Source organism: Pelodiscus sinensis, chromosome 4, assembly GCF_049634645.1.
Source record: "Pelodiscus sinensis isolate JC-2024 chromosome 4, ASM4963464v1, whole genome shotgun sequence".
In the NCBI taxonomy this organism is placed as follows: Eukaryota; Metazoa; Chordata; order Testudines; family Trionychidae; genus Pelodiscus; species Pelodiscus sinensis.
In genome coordinates, this window is record NC_134714.1 from 100,539,054 (window position 1) to 100,557,968 (window position 18,915).

Here is an 18,915-nt window from a genome sequence, read left to right on the forward strand (position 1 = left end):
AGCAAGGGTATGGCTAGACTGCAGGAGTTTTTCAGGATTCCAAAGCTATCCCAGAAAAACTCTTGTGTATTCAGGGATGCATTTGTTCTTCCGTTTTTTTTAGTGGAAGAGCAAACATGCTCTTTTGGTCATCCCTATATTCCTCTTTCCACGAGGAATAAGGGTGCTTCCCAAAAGAAGGGTTTTTTTCTGACATTTGGTCCAGTCTAGACAGGCCAAATGTTGGAAAAACCTCTTTTTATAGAAGAATTAAAAAAAAAAAAAAAGCAGTATAAGGATCAGGGATAGCAAGTGATGGAGAGGAGGAGAATAGAGAGGGCGAGACTTCGAGGAAGGGGCAGGGCTGTAGATCTTGGCTTGTTCTGTCATTTAAAAAGTGATCTTGAGTGTAAAAAGGTTGGAAACCACTGACTTAGAGGGCTTGTCTATTTGTTCATGGACTCCTAAATGGTAAGACTTAGAACCATCAGGGGATCCATAGAATCCTAGGGCTGGAAGAAACCTCAGAAGTCATCAAGTCCAGCCCCCTGCCCAAAGCAGGACCAACCCCAACTAAATCATCCCAGCCAGGACTTCGTCAAGCTGAGACTTTAAAACCTCTAGGGATGGAGATTCAACCACCTCCGTAGGTAACCCATTCCAGTGTTTCACCACCCTCCTAATGAAATAGTTTTTCCTAATATCCAACCTAGGAATTGGCTGGTGAGATTTGTAAAACCGAACCTGCACAAGCTGAAGGTGATTTATTTGCAGGAGCTCAGTGTGAGCAACCTCTGTGTGCGGAGCCTGGAAGTTTGACTGCTGGGAGGGGCAGTATGCCTGTGGGGGAAGGGTTTCTTCCCAGTTCTTTGTATGCAGGAGGTACCTGTCAGCCTAGAATGGCTGAGGAGAATGCTGTGGGCCCGGATTTAGTTCTGGGGACAGCTGAAGCCCAGCAGGGGGAGAGAGAAGTCTCTCTGATCTCCTCCCAGATGAGGCTGTGTGTTTTCCTGAAGATGGGTTGTGTGGAGACTTGCCTGTTTAGGGGGTAAAGAGAACTCAGGAGGAGTTGGTGGTGGCTCAGCAGGGTGATGCTACTGTAGGGCCAGGGGAAGGTAAGTTTTTGCTTGCAGAAGGGCATAAGGAAGAGGATCCTTGTGGTGAGGTTGGCCAGCAGTTTGCTGTGCCTGAAGGGGATAAAAGTGACTTGGGGTTAGAAACATCCTGTGGGGAGCAAGGGAATTCCATAGCCATTGTGAGCAGGTGAGAAACTTTTCCGTTAAAAGCATTTGCGGAAAATCATGCCAGTGTAGACTCAGCCTTTATGTATTTTTATTAGTCCCCAAGATCCCACAGGACTACTTGTTGTTTTTAACACTAAGCTAGGGGATGACCCTAAGCTAGGGGGAGAGGTAGACACGCTGGAGGGCAGGGATAGGGTCCAGAGTAACCTAGACAAATTAGAGGATTGGGCCAAAAGCAATCTGATGAGGTTCAACAAGGACAAGTGTAGAGTCCTGCACTTGGGACAGAAGAATCCCAAGCATTGTTACAGGCTGGGGAGCGACTGGCTAAGTAGCAGTTCAGCAGAAAAGGACCTGGGGATTACAGTGGATGAGAAGCTGGATATGAGTCAACGGGGTGCCCTTGTAGCCAAGAAAGCTAATGGCATATTAGAGTGCATTATAAGGAGCATTGCCAGCAGATCTAGAGAAGTGATTACTCCCCTTTATTCGGCTCTGATGAAGCCTCATCTAGAGTGTTGCATCCAGTTCTGGGGCCCCCACTATAAAAAGGATGTGAACACATTGTAGAGGGTCCTGCAGAGGGAACAGCTGGAGCAAATGACCTATGAGGAGAGGCTGAAGGATTTGGGCTTATTAATCTGCAGAAGAGAAGAGTGAGGGGGGATTTGGTAGCAGCCTTCAACTTCCTGAAGGGGGGTTCAAAAGAGGATGGAGAGAAGCTGTTCTCAGTGGTGACAGATGACAGAACGAGGAGCAATGGGCTCAAGTTACAGAGGGGGTCTAGGTTGGATATCAGGAAAAATTATTTCCCTAGGTGGGCGGTGAAGCACTGGGATGGGTTCCCCTAAGGGAGGCAGTGGAATCTCCATCCCTAAAGGTTTAAGTCTGAGTTTGACAAAGCCCTAGCTTTGATGATTTAGTTGGCTTAGTCCTGCTTTGAGCAGGGGGTTGGACTCAGTAACGTCTTGAGATCTCTTCCAACCCTATGTTCTATGATTCTATAAAGTCACAGACTTAACATGGCTACCCCTCTGAGACTTCATTAGTAAGGTGCGTCTTTCCTGGACTCACAGGCCCAAAGTTAGCAAAGACCTGCTGATTCAGAATTTAACAAAGATCTAGCAAGCAACAACATCGGGGGGGGGGGGGTAAATTGTTGGACTGGAATTAAAATAGTAAGTATTAGCCTTCAGATCTGCTCCATTTTTAATGAAATGGGCAAATACAAGTTTGCAACAACTCAGTCAAACTTTCTCAAATTGTTACCCATTTTTCAACCTGTGAAGAATTCCAAGTATTTCAGCCTAAACCAAAGAAGCATTCCAATTATAATCCAATACAAATCTCAGTCATATAACATTAATGTAATATAATAACGTTCTTCTTCGAGTGGCCCCGTGGGTGCTCCACTCTAGGTGTCGGGTCCCGTCCCGGCGCCGCGGCTTGGAGAATTTTCATAGCCGTGTCCCACCAGCCCGTGCATGCGCGCTCCTTCAAAGCGCCGTTCGCACCGGCAGGCTGGCAACCGCCAGTTCCTTTCAACCACCTCAGGTCACGGTCGGAGCTCCCTGTACTGTTAGATCTATGTTTTCATTAGTGTTATTAGTTAGTTTTTCTCAGTGTAAATAGTTACTTTTACGGTTAGTCGTGTTCCAGTCTACAGTTCTGTTGTTAAAAAAAAAAAAAAGTTTTTCTTCAGATCAACTCCGTTAGCGCTACGGCTAGGCGCTAAAGAAAACTGAAATTGACAAGCGGTAAAAAGACAGGGGTTGCCTGGTCGGCATCCAGCCACCCCTCTTCCACTCCTAACAATGCCGGGATCCCCCGGTTTTAAGAAATGTTCCGTTTGCCGAGAAGCTATGCCGGCGGCTGACGGTCATGCCGCTTGCATAAGGTGCCTGGGTGAATCGCACATTCCTCAAAAGTGCACCCATTGCTGCAAGCTTATCTCCAGAGCCCGCAGAGAGCGGGAATTAAAGCTCCGGATGATGTCCTTTGACAAGGCGCTGCAGCCTGATATGATACCATCTTCAACAGCAGCAAAACTTCTGAGCCTAAGAGAAGAGCGGCTTCTCCTAGACCGCTATCTTCAAAGAGAGCAAAGCCATCCCCGGCTCGTTCCCTCCCTCCGGCAGTCTCAGGGGCTTCGGCAGCTTCCAAATTGACCCCCGCGGGGTCCCGCTGCTCTACTGACCCCGGTGATAGGGGATCGCAAACGCCGAGGGCTCGGGCTGCTTCAGCGCCGGCTTTGGCTGCACCGGCTTCAGCTTCGCTGGCTGGCGGTGCAGCGCTAAAGCTGAAACTGACAAGCCAGCCGGTGCCGGGCTCAGAGACATCGGTGTCAGCGGTGCGGGCTCCAGTGGCACCTCTTGTGATGGCACCGTCATTGGCGGCACCGGACCCAGCCGTGCATGGTCCTGACATGGCGCCACCGGCAACTTTAACCTCGTCGCCACCGAGCACTCTATCGGCACCGTCAGCAGAGCAGCTACAGCTGATCTCCCCGGCACCGCTCTGTCTTCACTCTGGGCAGAGCTCCCCAGTTGCCATGGAAACTGACAGTGCCTTAATGCCTAGGAAAGCTCTATCAAAGACTCATAGGAGGGACAGATCTGCCTCCCCAATCTTCTCACCAGGACCATCTCCGTCGCCACCAAGGCGTACACGGTATCGGGACTATAGTGTCTCTCCGATCCATGTTGCATACAGGCGGCGCGATTATAGAGACACGGTATATCTAGAAGCACGGCGATCTCGTTCACGATCTTGTTCACCGGGTCGGTCATCCAGATATGGGTCCTCCAGACGCTCTCCACGCCGCGTCTATTACATTCAACATAGCAGTGCACGTTCGTCACGCCATTCTTCTCCGTCACGTTCTGAGCACTACTATGGGCACTACTATCGCTCGTGTGACGGCGGTACCCACCGTGAACATAGACTATCTTCTCTTAGGGGATCATCCTGTAACTGTCGCTCACCAGTCACACAATACTTACCTCAACAACCACAACAGTTAACTTCACCTCCTCCATCGACAAGCCAATCTGTCCAACAGGATCAGTCCGAGCTGGAAGAAGGACAGCTGTCTGACACAGAGGATCCCAAGCCAGAAACCTCTCCAGCGGACTGCGCATCTTCCTCACCAGATGAGGCAGTATGTCCAGGTGAATTGTCTCCACCAGATGATCTAAAACAATTCCAAGACCTGTTTAAACGAGTAGCAGGCACGCAGGAAATACAGCTGGCAGATGTTCCGGTGAAAACACACCGTCTCTTAAAGAACCTCCATCCACAGCAGCGTGCAAGGATCGCCTTACCAATTGACGAAGCGATCATGGAAGTGGCGGACGAGATATGGCAAACGCCAACTTCAGTTACTCCTACCAGTAAAAAGGCTGACAAGAAATACTTTGTGCCGGCAAAGGGGTTAGATTTCTTATTCAATCACCCTCAGCCCAATTCGTTAGTGGTTGACGTAGCACAGCGAAGGACCAAAGCGCCACAGTACAAAAACGCGCTCCCTGATAAAGACAATAAGAAGTTGGATATATCTGGTAGAAAGGTCTATTCTTCAGCCACACTTCTGTTACGTATTGCAAACTCCTCGGCTCATTTATCAAATCACAACTTTGATAATTATTCAAAGTTAACGGAATTATTACATCATCTTCCTGACGCGAAGAAACCTCTATTAAAAGCGATAGTACAGGAAGGATACGCAGCATGTAGCACCGCATTGCAGATTGCGATGGACGTGGCCGACACAGCAGCACGGGCCACGGCTATGGGTATCGCAATGAGGAGATCATCATGGCTTTCGGCTGCGGGAGCACCAAAGGAGATGCAAAGTAAAGCTAAAGATCTCCCCTTTGATAAGATTAAGCTTTTCGCAGCAAATACTGACGAAGTTCTCCATTCAGGCAAGGATTCCCGTGCCACCTTACATACACTGGGGATGTACACACCCAATTTTAAGTGTAGACGCTATTACCCTTATCAGAGAAGGTACGATTTTAATTTTCCTAGACAACAGACACGCATGTCAGATAATCAGCGTCCTCGGCAGCGTCCTCAACGGAAACAACCCCAACAAAATCGTGCAGTCAATCAATCTTCAACCAAACATCAGATTTGACTTCCCCGTCGAGGTTGTGAGCACGCTTCCCTTGGTCAATGCACAGAACGAAAATCCTCATCTCTTTCACCATCGACTAAAATCATATCACCACCAGTGGTCCAACATCACCACAGACAGATGGGTACTGGAAGTGGTAAAGTACGGCCTCTCAATTCCTTTTCTCTCCATTCCCCCCTCCACCCCACCCACCCCGTCCCTTTTCAGGGACCCCTCTCACGAGCAACTTCTGAAACAAGAAGTTCTTTGCTTACTCACAATCGGGGCAATAGAGAGAGTACCCAAACAATTTTGGGGAAAAGGCTTTTATTCCCGGTATTTTCTCACCCCAAAGAAATCGGGAGGCTGGAGACCCATCTTAGACCTTCGAAGGTTAAACCGCCACCTTCGGAAATGCCGATTCAAGATGGTGACATTATCAACTATCATCCCGTCATTGAACAAGGGGGATTGGCTTGCAGTCCTCGACCTGCAGGATGCTTATTTCCACGTTGCGATTCACGTGGCCCACAGACGTTTTCTTTGGTTCCAATTAGGGAACGAACATTTTCAGTACCGGGTTCTACCGTTCGGATTGGCGTGTGCCCCCCGGGTCTTCACCAAAATTATAGCTGTAGTGGCGGCTCATTTACGCAGGACGGGAGTGACAATATTCCCTTACTTAGACAACTGTCTAATCAGGTGCTCAACATATGTGGAGGCATGTCATATGGTGCAGACAGTGTCCACCAAATTTGCATCCCTGGGCCTCCTCATAAATGTAAAAAAGTCATTACTAACTCCGTGCCAAGACCTGGTTTTTATAGGTGCACGGCTCGACTCAACCGTGGCACGGGTGTACCTACCGTTGGAGCGTTTTGTGGCAATTCAAGATCTTGTACATACTGTCACTCATGCTCCGACAATTCCTGCACGCGTATGTTTACAACTGATGGGCCACATGGCGGCGTCCACCGTAGTAGTACAAAACGCAAGGTTACATTTTCGTTGCCTCCAACATTGGTTGACCATGGTTTACAGTCCGGCAAAAGACAAAATCCACAAACCATTGGTGGTACCCCAGCATGTTCGAGAGTCTATTCAGTGGTGGGCCAAACCGGTCAATCTCCTCACGGGCATCCCATTTCATCGTCCGCAGCCCACAAGACAGATTACTACAGATGCTTCCCTCACAGGCTGGGGGGCGCACATGGACAACCTGACGATTCAGGGTCACTGGTCAACTCAAGAAATGATGTTACACATCAACATACTAGAGTTGCGGGTGGTACGACATGCTTGCAAGCATTTTCAGTCCCACATACGGGATACAACTACCAGAATCATGACGGACAAAATGGCAACTATGTTTTATATCAACAGGCAGGGAGGTGCCCGATCTCGTTCTCTATGTGCGGAGGCGGTCCGGTTATGGAATTGGTGTATCAACAACAACACCATCCTAGTAGTATCCTACCTTCTGGGTACCGACAACTTAGTAGCGGACTCACTCAGCAGACATTTTCCCCACGACCACGAGTGGAAACTCTGCACAGAGTTTTTGAACCATATATTCGTACGGTGGGGGTTCCCGACAATAGACCTGTTTGCCACAGAAAACAACAGGAAATGCTCCACCTATTGCTCGAGAGCGGGAATAGGACGTCAGTCACTAGGAGACACCTTCCTTCTCCACTGGGGATGGATGCTGTTGTATGCCTTTCCCCCAGTCGTTCTAATACCCAAGGTTCTCGAGAAAATCAGCATAGAGGGGGCTCGAGTAATTCTTATAGCCCCAGCGTGGGCTCGTCAACCTTGGTTCTCAATGCTCCGTCAGATGTCGGCAAGGGCACCGTACGCCCTACCTCTCCTTCCAAATCTCTTGACCCAGAACAACGGATCTCTACGTCATCCGAAACCCAAGACTCTACACCTCACAGCATGAATGCTCACTGGTTTAGCAGTTTCGAATAGTGTTGTTCCCAGCGGGTCAAGAAGGTGTTGATACATAGCAGGAAAGATTCTACGCGAGCTACTTATATAGCTAAGTGGGCCAGATTCCAGGCATGGTGTACGGCTAACAACCTGGACCCCTAATCCACACCTTTACCTCGTATATTAGAGTACATTTTGCAACTACAGGATAATGGTCTGGCCATAGCTTCCCTAAGGGTACATTTGGCAGCGATTAATGCCTTTCATCACATGGACGACTCTTTTTCTATATTCGCACACCCTACTACGAAAAGATTCCTAAAGGGGCTCACGAACCTCAATCCACCCCGCAGACCCCCTCCACCTTCGTGGAACCTGGATTTAGTATTGGAAGCTCTATCTCATCCTCCCTTTGAGCCTCTAGCCACTATTCCGTTGCACATACTTACCACCAAGCTTTTGTTTCTCCTAGCCCTTACTTCAGCTCGTAGGGTCAGTGAGATAGCAGCGTTCATGGCTTCGTCTCCCTACACAATTTTTTCTAAAGACTCAGTCACCTTGAGAGCCCACCCAGCGTTTATCCCAAAGGTGTCATCTGAGTTTCACATCAATGAACCAGTGGTTCTTCCATGCTTCTTCCCTAAACCCCATGCCTCAGCGCAAGAAGCAATATGGCATACGCTGGATGTAAGGAGAGCTTTGGCATTCTACATCGATAGAACGCGAGACTTTAGGAAAACAGACCGCATAATAGTGTCATTGGCAAACCGTTCTAAAGGCCAACCATTGACATCTCAACGTATTTCGAGACTTATTGTTTCTTGCATGTCCATGTGCCATTCTATACGAGGAAAACCCCTGCCAAACCCTCCAAAAGCCCACTCCACTAGAGCAGTCTCCACTACTACGGCCTTCCTGAAGGGAGTCCCGTTCCGGGACATTTGCAGGGCAGCGACGTGGTCCTCTAATATCACTTTTATGAGACATTATGCTATAATTGACCACCTCGCTTCAGACTCTTCGGTAGCTATGGCAGTACTTAGTCGTGATCATAAAACCTAATCTCGGAGCGCTCTAGACTCTTTTTAGGTACTGCTCCAGAGTCACCTAGAGTGGAGCACCCATGGGGCCACTCGAAGAAGAAGAAGAAGTTACTCACCCTGTGAAGTAACGATTGTTCTTCGAGATGTGCCCCATGGGTGCTCCACGACCCGCCCTTCCTCCCCGCTCCGGGTTTCTTTTTTTTCTCTCTTTCAGATGAGTGGTTGAGAGGAACTGGCGGTTGCCAGCCTGCGCGCGGCTGATCAAAGGCGCGAACGGCACTTTGAAGGAGCGCGCATGCACGGGCTGGCGGGACACGGCTATGAAAATTCTCCGAGCCACGGCGCTGGGACGGGACCCGACACCTAGAGTGGAGCACCCACGGTGCACATCTCGAAGAACAATCGTTACTTCACAGGATGAGTAACTTCTTCTTTTCATCTGGAAATCAAAAAAGAAAAAAAATTAATGACTTAATCAAAAAGGAAGTCTTATTTCCTGATAGACAAGGAAACTAGCATAATTTCCATGTTACCTTCAAAAAATTACAGTATTTCATTTCCACCCACTGTTTCACTGAGTAATACCAGCTGGAAGTTCAAGAATTTTTAGTTAAAAAAAAGGAACTACAACCCACTAATATGACTGCTTTTAAGGTCTTCACCTCTCTAAAGAACTGATATTTTGTAGTATTAATTTTCTTTCCTATCTACTACATCTTACGCTATTGAAGAACAATATTGACTCGTGTGATAACCTACAGTAACGGAAGAAACTGTGAAATCTCAATGCCACTATTCATTAAGGATGCTTGAATAGAAAGCACTTTCCCAAGAGGTGAAATAATTCGGGCAAGTTTTCAATGTATGAATGATGCATAAGTTCATGAATTTAGCAGAGAGGAAGATTTGAGACGATTCACAGAGGCAAAAGAAGTGCTAATTTACTGTTCTGCCATCTTCTCCCGTTTAACATCCTTTAAAAATCTTTCAAGAATGACTGCTTGGGAGCATGCATAAGGGCAGTATACACAAAAAGTGTATATTTATAGGCTGTTCACAGAGAGAACATTGTCTTGTTATGTAATGTACATTATAGTACTATACACTCATTGTAGGAATCAGCACAGGGTTCTGTAAAAGGAATATGCATAGACAGAGTACATGTAACAATTCAGATCACGTGGTATGCTCCTAGAGTACCCTCCACCAAGATCTCAAAGAATTTAGGCTCAGAACACCCCTTTGACTTAAAGATTAGCCATATTTTACAGAAAAACAAATGAGGCCTGAGCACACTAAATGCCCTCTCTTCCACTTAGTAAAATTCCATCCTCTTGAGGGTTCAGTCAGGCACTTAGTACACTGGTTGGTCCTGCAAATATTCATGGAGGCCAAATGCAAGACAAGGTTCCATAAATATGACATTGTGACAATAGGCAAATGTAGTGCCCATCTTTAAAAAAGGAAGAAGGACAATCCAGGGAACTACAGACCAGTCATCCTTACCTCAGTCCCCAGAAAAATCATGGATGGAATCCTCAAGGAATCAATTTTCAAGCACTTATAAGAGGGGAAGTGATCAGGAATAGTCAATATGGATTCACCAAGGGCGAGTCATGCCTGACCAATCTTATTAGCTTCTATGATGAGGTAACTGGCTCTGTTGACATGGGGAAGTAAATGGATGTGATATACCTTGACATTAGCAAAGCTTTTGATATGGTCTCCCACAATATTCTTGCCAGCAAGTTAAGGGAGTATGGATTGGATAAATGCACTGTATGGTGGATAGAAAACTGGCTAGATTATTGGGCCCAATGAGTAGTGATCAACGGCTCGATGTCTGGGTGACGGTTGGTTTCAAACAGAGTGTCCTAAGGACCACGTCTAGGAACAGTTTTTTTCCACAACTTTATTAATGATCTGGATGAGGGGATAGATTGAACCCTCAGCAAGTTTGCAGATGACACTAAGCTGCTAGGAGAGGTAGAGACATTATAGGGTAGGGATAAGGTCCAGAGTGACCTAGACAATTTGGAGACTTGGGCAAAAAGAAATCTGATGAGGTTCCACAAGGACAAGTATAGAGTCCTGCACTTAGGACGGAAGAATCCCAAGCATTGTTACAGGCTGGGGACCGACAGGCTAAGTAGCAGTTCAGCAGAAAAGGACCTGGGGATTACAGTAGATGAGAAGCTGGATATGAGTCAACAGGGTGCCCTTGTAGCCAAGAAGGCTAATGGCATATTAGAGTGCATTATAAGGAGCATTGCCAGCAGATCTAGAGAAGTGATTACTCCCCTTTATTCAGCTCTGATGAGGCCACATCTAGAATATTGCAGAAATTACAGAAATGATGTGGACACATTGTAGAGGGTCCAGCAGAGGGCAACAAAAATTATTAGGGGCCTGGATTACATGATTTATGAGAAAAGGATGCGGGATTTGGGCTTGTTTAGTCTGCAGAAGAGAAGAGCGAGGGGGGGATTTGGTAGCAGCCTTTCCATCATACGTCTGCTGTCAAATCCCCCTTCACTAAAAACTTTGCTAAATTCAAGGTATATCACATCCACTTACTTCCCCATATCCACAGATCCTGTTACCTAATATATGACTACCTAAAGTATATGACAAAACCTAAAATAATCCCCAGTAATGTGATCTTTCTTACTCTAAGGTCACTGTACAGGGGCCCTAAAGGTGTAGAAACAGCTTCCAGAGAATATTCTACTGCACAGGGTACAGCTCATCTAAGGGGAAGAGTTGTAAAGTAGGAATAAGAGATCCTCCGGAAAAGGGCTTATTTTCCGGAGAATCACGTCTAGACTGGCGCTTTTCTCCGGCTTATCCCCAAGCCGGAAAAAAGCGGCAGCCATGTAAATGCAAATGCCGTGGGGGATATTTAAATCCCCCGCGGATTTGCAATTGCGATGTGTCTCATTAGCATCCCTTTTCCGGAAAGGGATGCCAATGTAGACACAGCCTACTAGAGTGTAGGAGTGAAGCACCAGAGTCAGGGACTTGTGTGTCCTGTTCCTTAACCCTGGGCCATATGCATCGGGCTGTATTAACATGGTTAGCAAATGCATCCTGGAGGTTCCATTGCAGGAGTTGGGCTGACTGGTCATTCAAGTGGCAAAGTAGCGCCAGAGGCCACCACCATATGAGTGGATGGGGAAGGACTTGCACTGCCCCGCAGCTGCTGCTGCTGATGTGTTTGTTCGTTTGAGCCCAGTCGCTTCGCATACATTGCACCAACACAGGGCAAGACTGACATCACACCGCTTTGGAAAGTGGTTAGCAGCTGAATAATACAACATTAGGAGTGACTCATCTAAAATGTAGAGTGCATTTGCATATCACCTTTGAAAAGGAAGGGGGAGCAGGAGCTAATCTTCACTATAGAACAGTTACTTCTCCTCCCTGGAGCTCAAGAGAAGGGCTGTGCAAAAGGGCTGCTGTGATGACAGAACAAATCTAATACCTGTAGGAAGCCGGGGCCCCAGACCCAGAGACTGAATGGACCCTAAACTGGAAAAACGTTTCCTTAAGCGAGCTGGTTGTTATGTGCTTCTGCTGTTCATGGTAATAACTGCTGAGTCATCCTTTGAATAACAGCTTCAATGCCTTTGGTCTCAGACCCACTTAAAAAGCCTGGCCAATAAGCCCCCAGCCACCATCTGGCTGCAGCATCAAAAAGACTGCTGAGTCACCGCATTGGTTTGCACTTTAAAATGTATCACTCCCAGCACTCCTCGTACATGTGCCACTTCCAGCACTCAGAAATTAGGAAATGCTAGAATGAAGGTTGCCCATCCAAATTTGAGTTTACCCTCTTGTGCACATCTACTATGCCACAGTCTTTAACTACACAACCACACTTTTTTTCCCCATAGGATTTCTGGATAGAGGGTGCTTAATGACCTGGCTACAATTCAATATTTGATTTTATTTTCACTGCTCAGTGTGTGGCCCCATTTCTTATTTATTGCACACTATTCATTCCTCAATAAGCTTTTATATGGTGCTCATAACTATAGTTGCTAAGTGCTTCATAAACATTAATTATTTGCACAATACCCATTGTGAGGGGAAGCAGTATTATTCTCCCTATTTTATAGAGAAGGTGCAGAGAAGCTAAGCTCCAAACTGTCCATGGAGTGTTCAGTCTGGGAAGCCGAGGCCTGATTTTTCAGAATACTTAGCATTTTATAGCACTTTGTTCATTCAGAATACAGCTCTATTCCATTTCACTTACTACTGTGAGTTCTCAGCACTTCTGCAAATCAGACCCCAGAGTCTCAGAATGGGAACCAGGAAACTAACGTACACCCAATGAGGGATTACTTGTGAAAAGTTTGGGTTAAGAAATGTTGCCGTCCATCACAAGCTTTTGTCAGAGGAAGGAATAGAATCCAGTTCTCTAAGTGGAATTCAACTGCCTGATCAGCTAGACTGTCTCTTACTGCCATTGCTTTAGGATATGTCTATACCCTCATTGATCCACCACATTTTTTTTGTTCATGGGTGCTTAAATATACCCTTCCCCATGAACAGCTAAGTTTTGCCACGTCAACAGAAAGTGTGACATGAGAGTGTGAATGATGCTGTGCCGACAGAGTGTTCTCCAGCCAACAAAGCAAAACGCACACATGGGAGGTGAAATTATTTTGTTGGCAATAGTGCCGACAAACAGCATTCACATATCTTGACTTTTAGCAACAAGCCTTGGTGCTAAAAGTTGCTTCGTATAGACCAGGGGTCAGCAAGGAGTCAACCTATACTGAAATTCCCAACAAGTGGTAAACAAAGAGCCGTGTAAGAATGCCCATTTGCATGACTGACACTATACAGCTTCATATTATTGATAACTGACAATGATTAATATCAGCAGAAATGAAACACTGAACTCACAGACCCATTGTTTAATGGGACTTCTGCTGCTGCATCTTTCTGCACATTTCTTCGAAGTTTACATCATAACTGGTCAAATCCAGCTTCATGCATGCGTTCAGGCTGTCTTCTGTCAATCTTATGGCAGCGGCTAGGGATACGGGGGTGCAGGTGCCTAGGCTGGAGTTTACGAGGGGCTCAGGGCAGGGGGGTTGGGTATATGATGGACACAGGGCATAAGGCTGGGATATGGGGTGGGTGCAGGAGTGTTGATGCTGCAGTCAGATGGTGGCTGGGCCCCAGCTGGGGGCTTGTTGGCCAGGCTTCATTTTTAAATAAAGTAAAATGTTATGTCCAACACAGAAAGTTTCAACATTGTCTTGATTTATGGCAGGAGTGGAGAACTTTTTCTGGGTCGGAGGCCACTGTCCCACAGAAACATCAGTTGGGGATTACACAAGTGCGAAGAAAAAAAAAACCCTACAAACCCCTAACCCTGACTGATGTGGCTGAAGAGGAAAGAGGAAAAAGCACGGGTGCCCTGGTGGCCACTCCATCCATAGTAATCACAGCTTACATGCGAGATAGTGTCTATTCAGTGTGGGCACTATCTTTCGAAAATGCAGATTGCTTTTGCAGTGTGGAGGCTCACTTTTGGAAGAAGCTTTTTTCGGAAGAGATCTTTCAAAAAAACTTCTTCTGAAAGAAGCCTGCAGTTTAGATGTACCCTTTAAGTGAGCAAGAGTTATACTGTGAGTAACAGACAGGCCGTGTCAAAAGCAGATGTTTGCCTACAAGTCAGTGTCTCTCAGCACTAGAACTGCTAGTGTGGACAGAAGCACATGAAGTCTGTAAATACAGGCCACCAAGACAGTCCAGGGACACCCAGCTGAGTACATGAGAAAACAGTTGGAAACAACAAGAGTGAAAGCAGAACAACGGGCAGTGAATGCTTTGAAGGAAAGTACAAGGGGGGGCATCAAACGTGTCATTAATGCATGACGTGATATGTACGGTGTGTATCACAGATTGTTTATCTCTGTCTATAAATGTTGGGGTACCTCACTTAACCCTCTGGCTTGCCTAGGGGGGATAGTGAAATCTATACAATCGACTGAGCCGTGTCCATTGCCCTGGGTACAAATACGTAGGAGCTCGGAGGCCATGTGACATCTAATAATGTTTCATTCAACAATAAACCTGACTCAGGTGCCTTCGTATCTTTTCTGAGTTTGGGTGTTTGGGGGCTCTGGTGAAGTCTATCATGCTGGCTGCCTGCACAGAGCTGGCACGATATACTGAGGGAGCCTTCGAAAACACACACAGCCAAACTTTTATCATCTGACAGATCAGGAGACCTGTCATGACACCACACCAGTGAATCCTGAATTTACAGCATTGCTGTCATAAGAACGGCCGTACTGGGTCAGACCAAAAGTCTGTCTAGCCTAGTATCCTGTCTGCTGACAGTGGCCAGCACCAGGTGCCCTAGAAGGGGTGGACCGAAGACATTGATCAAGCGATTTGTCTCCTGCCATCCCTCTCCAGCCTCTGACAAACAGAGGCCAAGGACACCATTTTATCCCCTGGCTAATAGCCTTTTATGGACCTAACCTCCATGAAATTATCTAGCTTCTCTTTAAACTCTATTATAGTCCTAGCCTTCACAGCCTCCTCTGGCAAGGAGTTCTACAGGTTGACTACACGCTGTGTGAAGAAGAACTTTCTTTTATTAGTTTTAAACCTGCTACCCATTAATTTCATTTGGTGTCCTCTAGTTCTTCTATTTAGGGAACTAATAAATAACTAATGTCCTAACCTGCTACACCTACAAGTGAACTTTCAGACCCAAAGGATTCAACACAAGGCATTTTTTACCTTAAAAAATTAAGCTATCTTAAGGCAACCACCACAGACCTTCAGCTATCATAGCATGACTGGCGTTATTCTAATTGTACATCTCTGTGCATAATATTCCATTATCTTACTTAATGGTTTTAATTAATCTCTCTGCTATGAGCTCCAACAGCGTGTTTATTCGTTTTTTACTCCATGGTAAGCACCACAGATGTGTTTACATTTTGCCTAAAATTGCAGCTGGTTTGTAATTACAGTCTGAGACCTAAATTATCAGAGCCTGCACCCCCCTGAAAACATATAATTACCGAAAGGACTTTGTGCATACATTTTGTCTTCGCACCAATTAAAGCATTACCATATAATTCTGTTCCCAGGCTGTGGAATATTCTGAGAGTTGCTAATTCCTGAAGCTACTAAAGCTTGTTTTCAGACATTTTAAGTGAAAAATTACCAAATGTATGGAGTGAATTGAGGTAAGTGCATTTCTTCTATATAAATCAAGCCTGAAGAGCCCTTTCTCTCTTTCCTCTGTGAAAAGACAACACAGCGTGTTGTGAGTCACCCAGCGCTTGCTGGATGAGTAAAGTGGAATTGTCTTTACTTACCTCTTATGGAGACGTGGGGCAGATTAATTATTTGAGGCTAACCCGTGCTTTCTGTCCAATGCCCCATTAAGCAGCTATTGCCTACAGTTCTTATCACGCCCCCGGACTGCAGAAAGTTTACATGGTCCCTACACTGGGTTCCATCACAGGGAATTTTGGCTGTCGCTCCTGCATTCCACTTGCAAAGTTGTGGCTGCTTAGGCTTTGTCTACACTAGCACTTTTATCAGCAAAATTTCTGTCAGTCAGGGTATGAACAAACTTCCATCAGGAAAGGGGTCTGAGCGCTACAGTGGAATTTCTGATCTAAATAGGGCAGAGAGAAAGAAATAGCCAATAGCCCAGTGGTTAGGGCACTCACCTGGGATACAAGCAAACAGGGCCATCCCTAGTAGGGCGCAGGGCCTGAAGCAACCCCCACAGTGCTCCAAGGGTGGGATCCAGTGCAGCCCCCTGCCACTGCAGGCCCCACCTCCACTCCACCCCTTCCTCCCAAACCTCACCCTACCTCTTCCTTCCCCTGCTCCGTCCCCTTTCCTGAAGCCTCCTCCCCCAAGCAGCGTGAGCTGGGTATTACCAGGGGGCCTGGAGCCGGGTGGAAGCAGGGGTTGTCCACTCCTATACTCACCACAGTAATAGGAGCTGGAGTGGCCTGGCAGCTTGCTCTGCTCTGCCCTACCACCTTGTCCCAGCCGCTGCACTGCACTTCACCATGGTGAAGCTGAGCACAGCAGGCCAGGAAATAGTTGAACAGTGCAGGCTGTCAGGTAGCTCCAACTCCTGCCACCATGGCGAGTGCACAGGGGGTTGCCCCTGCTTCTGTGCTGCACCAGGCCCCAGGGAATCACCCCGTTCCATAGGACCGTTGTGGTAGCCACTGTGGGGCCGTTGTCCTGAACCATGCTGTGGATGGAACAGCTCTGCAGGCAATGTTACTTCACCCCCTCCTCCTGCTAATGCAGAACAGGGACTTGAACTTCAGCACACAAGGTTTCAGGGGGAAAACATTTGGTGAAAGGTGTCAGGTTCATTCTGATGTAAAACAAAACACATTCTGAAACACCAATGTTTTTCACCAAGTGGAGTTTTAGCTTTAGTTTTAGCACAAGGACTGGAGAGCATAGCATAATTTTGTACCTCCTGCTATTATGGGCCTGGCCCAGCCTGGGCCTCAAGGTACATTAGAGTTGCCTCAGAGATGCTCGCTCCCCTATAACCTCTACTCTTGTTACGTGCCGACATGGGAACCCCTTAAGTCAAGGATGTTCTGTGAGGGAAAGGAGGAGGACCGGCTTCTGAAAAAGCCCTGTATGCTGCTGGATCAACTTTCAGGCAGTGGAGACTTATGCCCTGTGTGTTGTGGACAGACCACAGCTCCAGGGCATCTGTAGGTTCATGGTCTCCCCAGTGCTGGAACCCACTGAAGGCCTTGCATGGACTTTTTGCAGGCTTCAGCACTCTGAAGTGCCGTGTGTGATTGTGGTAACACTCTTCCTACATTTGAAGCATGCAGGTCAGAATGTACTCCTATCCCTGGCAGGAGCCACATCCACAGTGGCCACTTAAAAATGCTTCACCTCAGCTGAGAAACTAACACTCGGAGAAAATTATAGAGAAAGGAAAACATGCCCCTGGAAAATGTTTCATTCCCTTAAAAGGCCCATGCCTGCTTTGCACTGGTGAGGGGCTGCCTTTGGCAGTCTGTATTCTCGCTTCTCCATAATCCTGACAAACATTTCCAACTATCAGTCCACTTAATAATATTCATTATAACATTAATACTACTACTACTTCTGCTACCACCACTACCCCTTCCACTACCACGACTCTAATTAGTGAACAAAGACCACAGTCCACATACTTTAGCACTTTCAAGTACTTTCTGTGTGGGCTGCTTTGGGAAGTGAGGTTGAGCTCTATGTATTCCCTATAAGATCCAAATCACTCTGGAGAACCTATGGCTGCTGTAGATCAGTAGAGCACCACTGAAGCCAACAGAATTTACACGAGCTGAAGTTGTGGCCCAAACTCTTCAGTGCTGTGTCCTTTTCCCTTGCTCACCAGGTCCTATATTGGGAGGAAAATTACTCTGCTACCCCTTTACTGCTCTCAGATGGTCACTAGCCAGCAGCCCAGAAACAGAGGGAGCACAGCCGTGAGCTGCAGACAGAAATATTTTGCCATGGGGTGCATGGAAATGCAATCCGTGATTTACTTGTGACAGGTGAGATGTCTTGGTTAATTAAAACCTTCTCACTGATTCTACTCCAAACTAGAAGTACTGGGAAATGTTTCATTCACTTCAGATTCCAGATTTATTAACAGAGACATTCAAATGTATTTCAGACCTTAGCATGATTATTATGATTTAATTGCATGTATGATGGTACCACCTAGATGCCCCACCTAGGGTCTCATCATGCTAGGCACAGTAAAACAAAAACAAAAACAACCCTCCCCCTACACACACAGACACACCACACACATAGGAAAACCTGATTCTTTCCCCCGAAGTCTTACAATCTAATTTCAGGAAGCAGCAGCACACCCCTGGAAAGGGGACAGAGAAGGGCAGATGAAGGTGTTAGTGCTTGGGAGACATGGCTCCATAGGGTAACTATATACACACAGTGGAAATGTTTGAATGAAGAATTCTCATTCCCCTGGATTTCCTAGAAAGTAGACCTTCATCTTCTTCCAGGGCCCAGAATTCCTCTATAGATGTCTACAACCTGCCTCAACAGTGGACCAGGCAAGCCTGAGTCTTCTGGCCTTGCTCCTGGCAAGCCTCTCTGCCAAGGCTGGGTATTTCAGTCACCCCAGACCTTCACTCTCTCAGAAAGTGTTCCGTGGTGCCTTGTATTCGGTACAGACCGTACAGAGCAAGGCGAGCTCAGATCACAAACAAGGAAAACAATAGACTCCTGAGGACCGTGGGTAAGGTCTGGGGGGGGAGGGGCTGTTCTGCGTGGAAGGGCCTTGGGTGTAAGGAGTAGGGCTGCCCCCCCCTTAAGAGCACCACCCAGTTTCAGTGGCCGGGAACCCTGGGCCTTTTTGAATCACCAGGCCCTAGGGCAGTTGCCCACTTTGCTTTCCCAGCCTGACATCAGTGAGCCTGAATTCAAGGCAAGAGCCCATCAATCTTAGATTTCCCTGCCAGTGCTGACACAAGACCTAATGAACCTCTAGTGCTCCAAGAAGCCCCAACAGCACAACTCACCCAAGGAGGGTAGATGA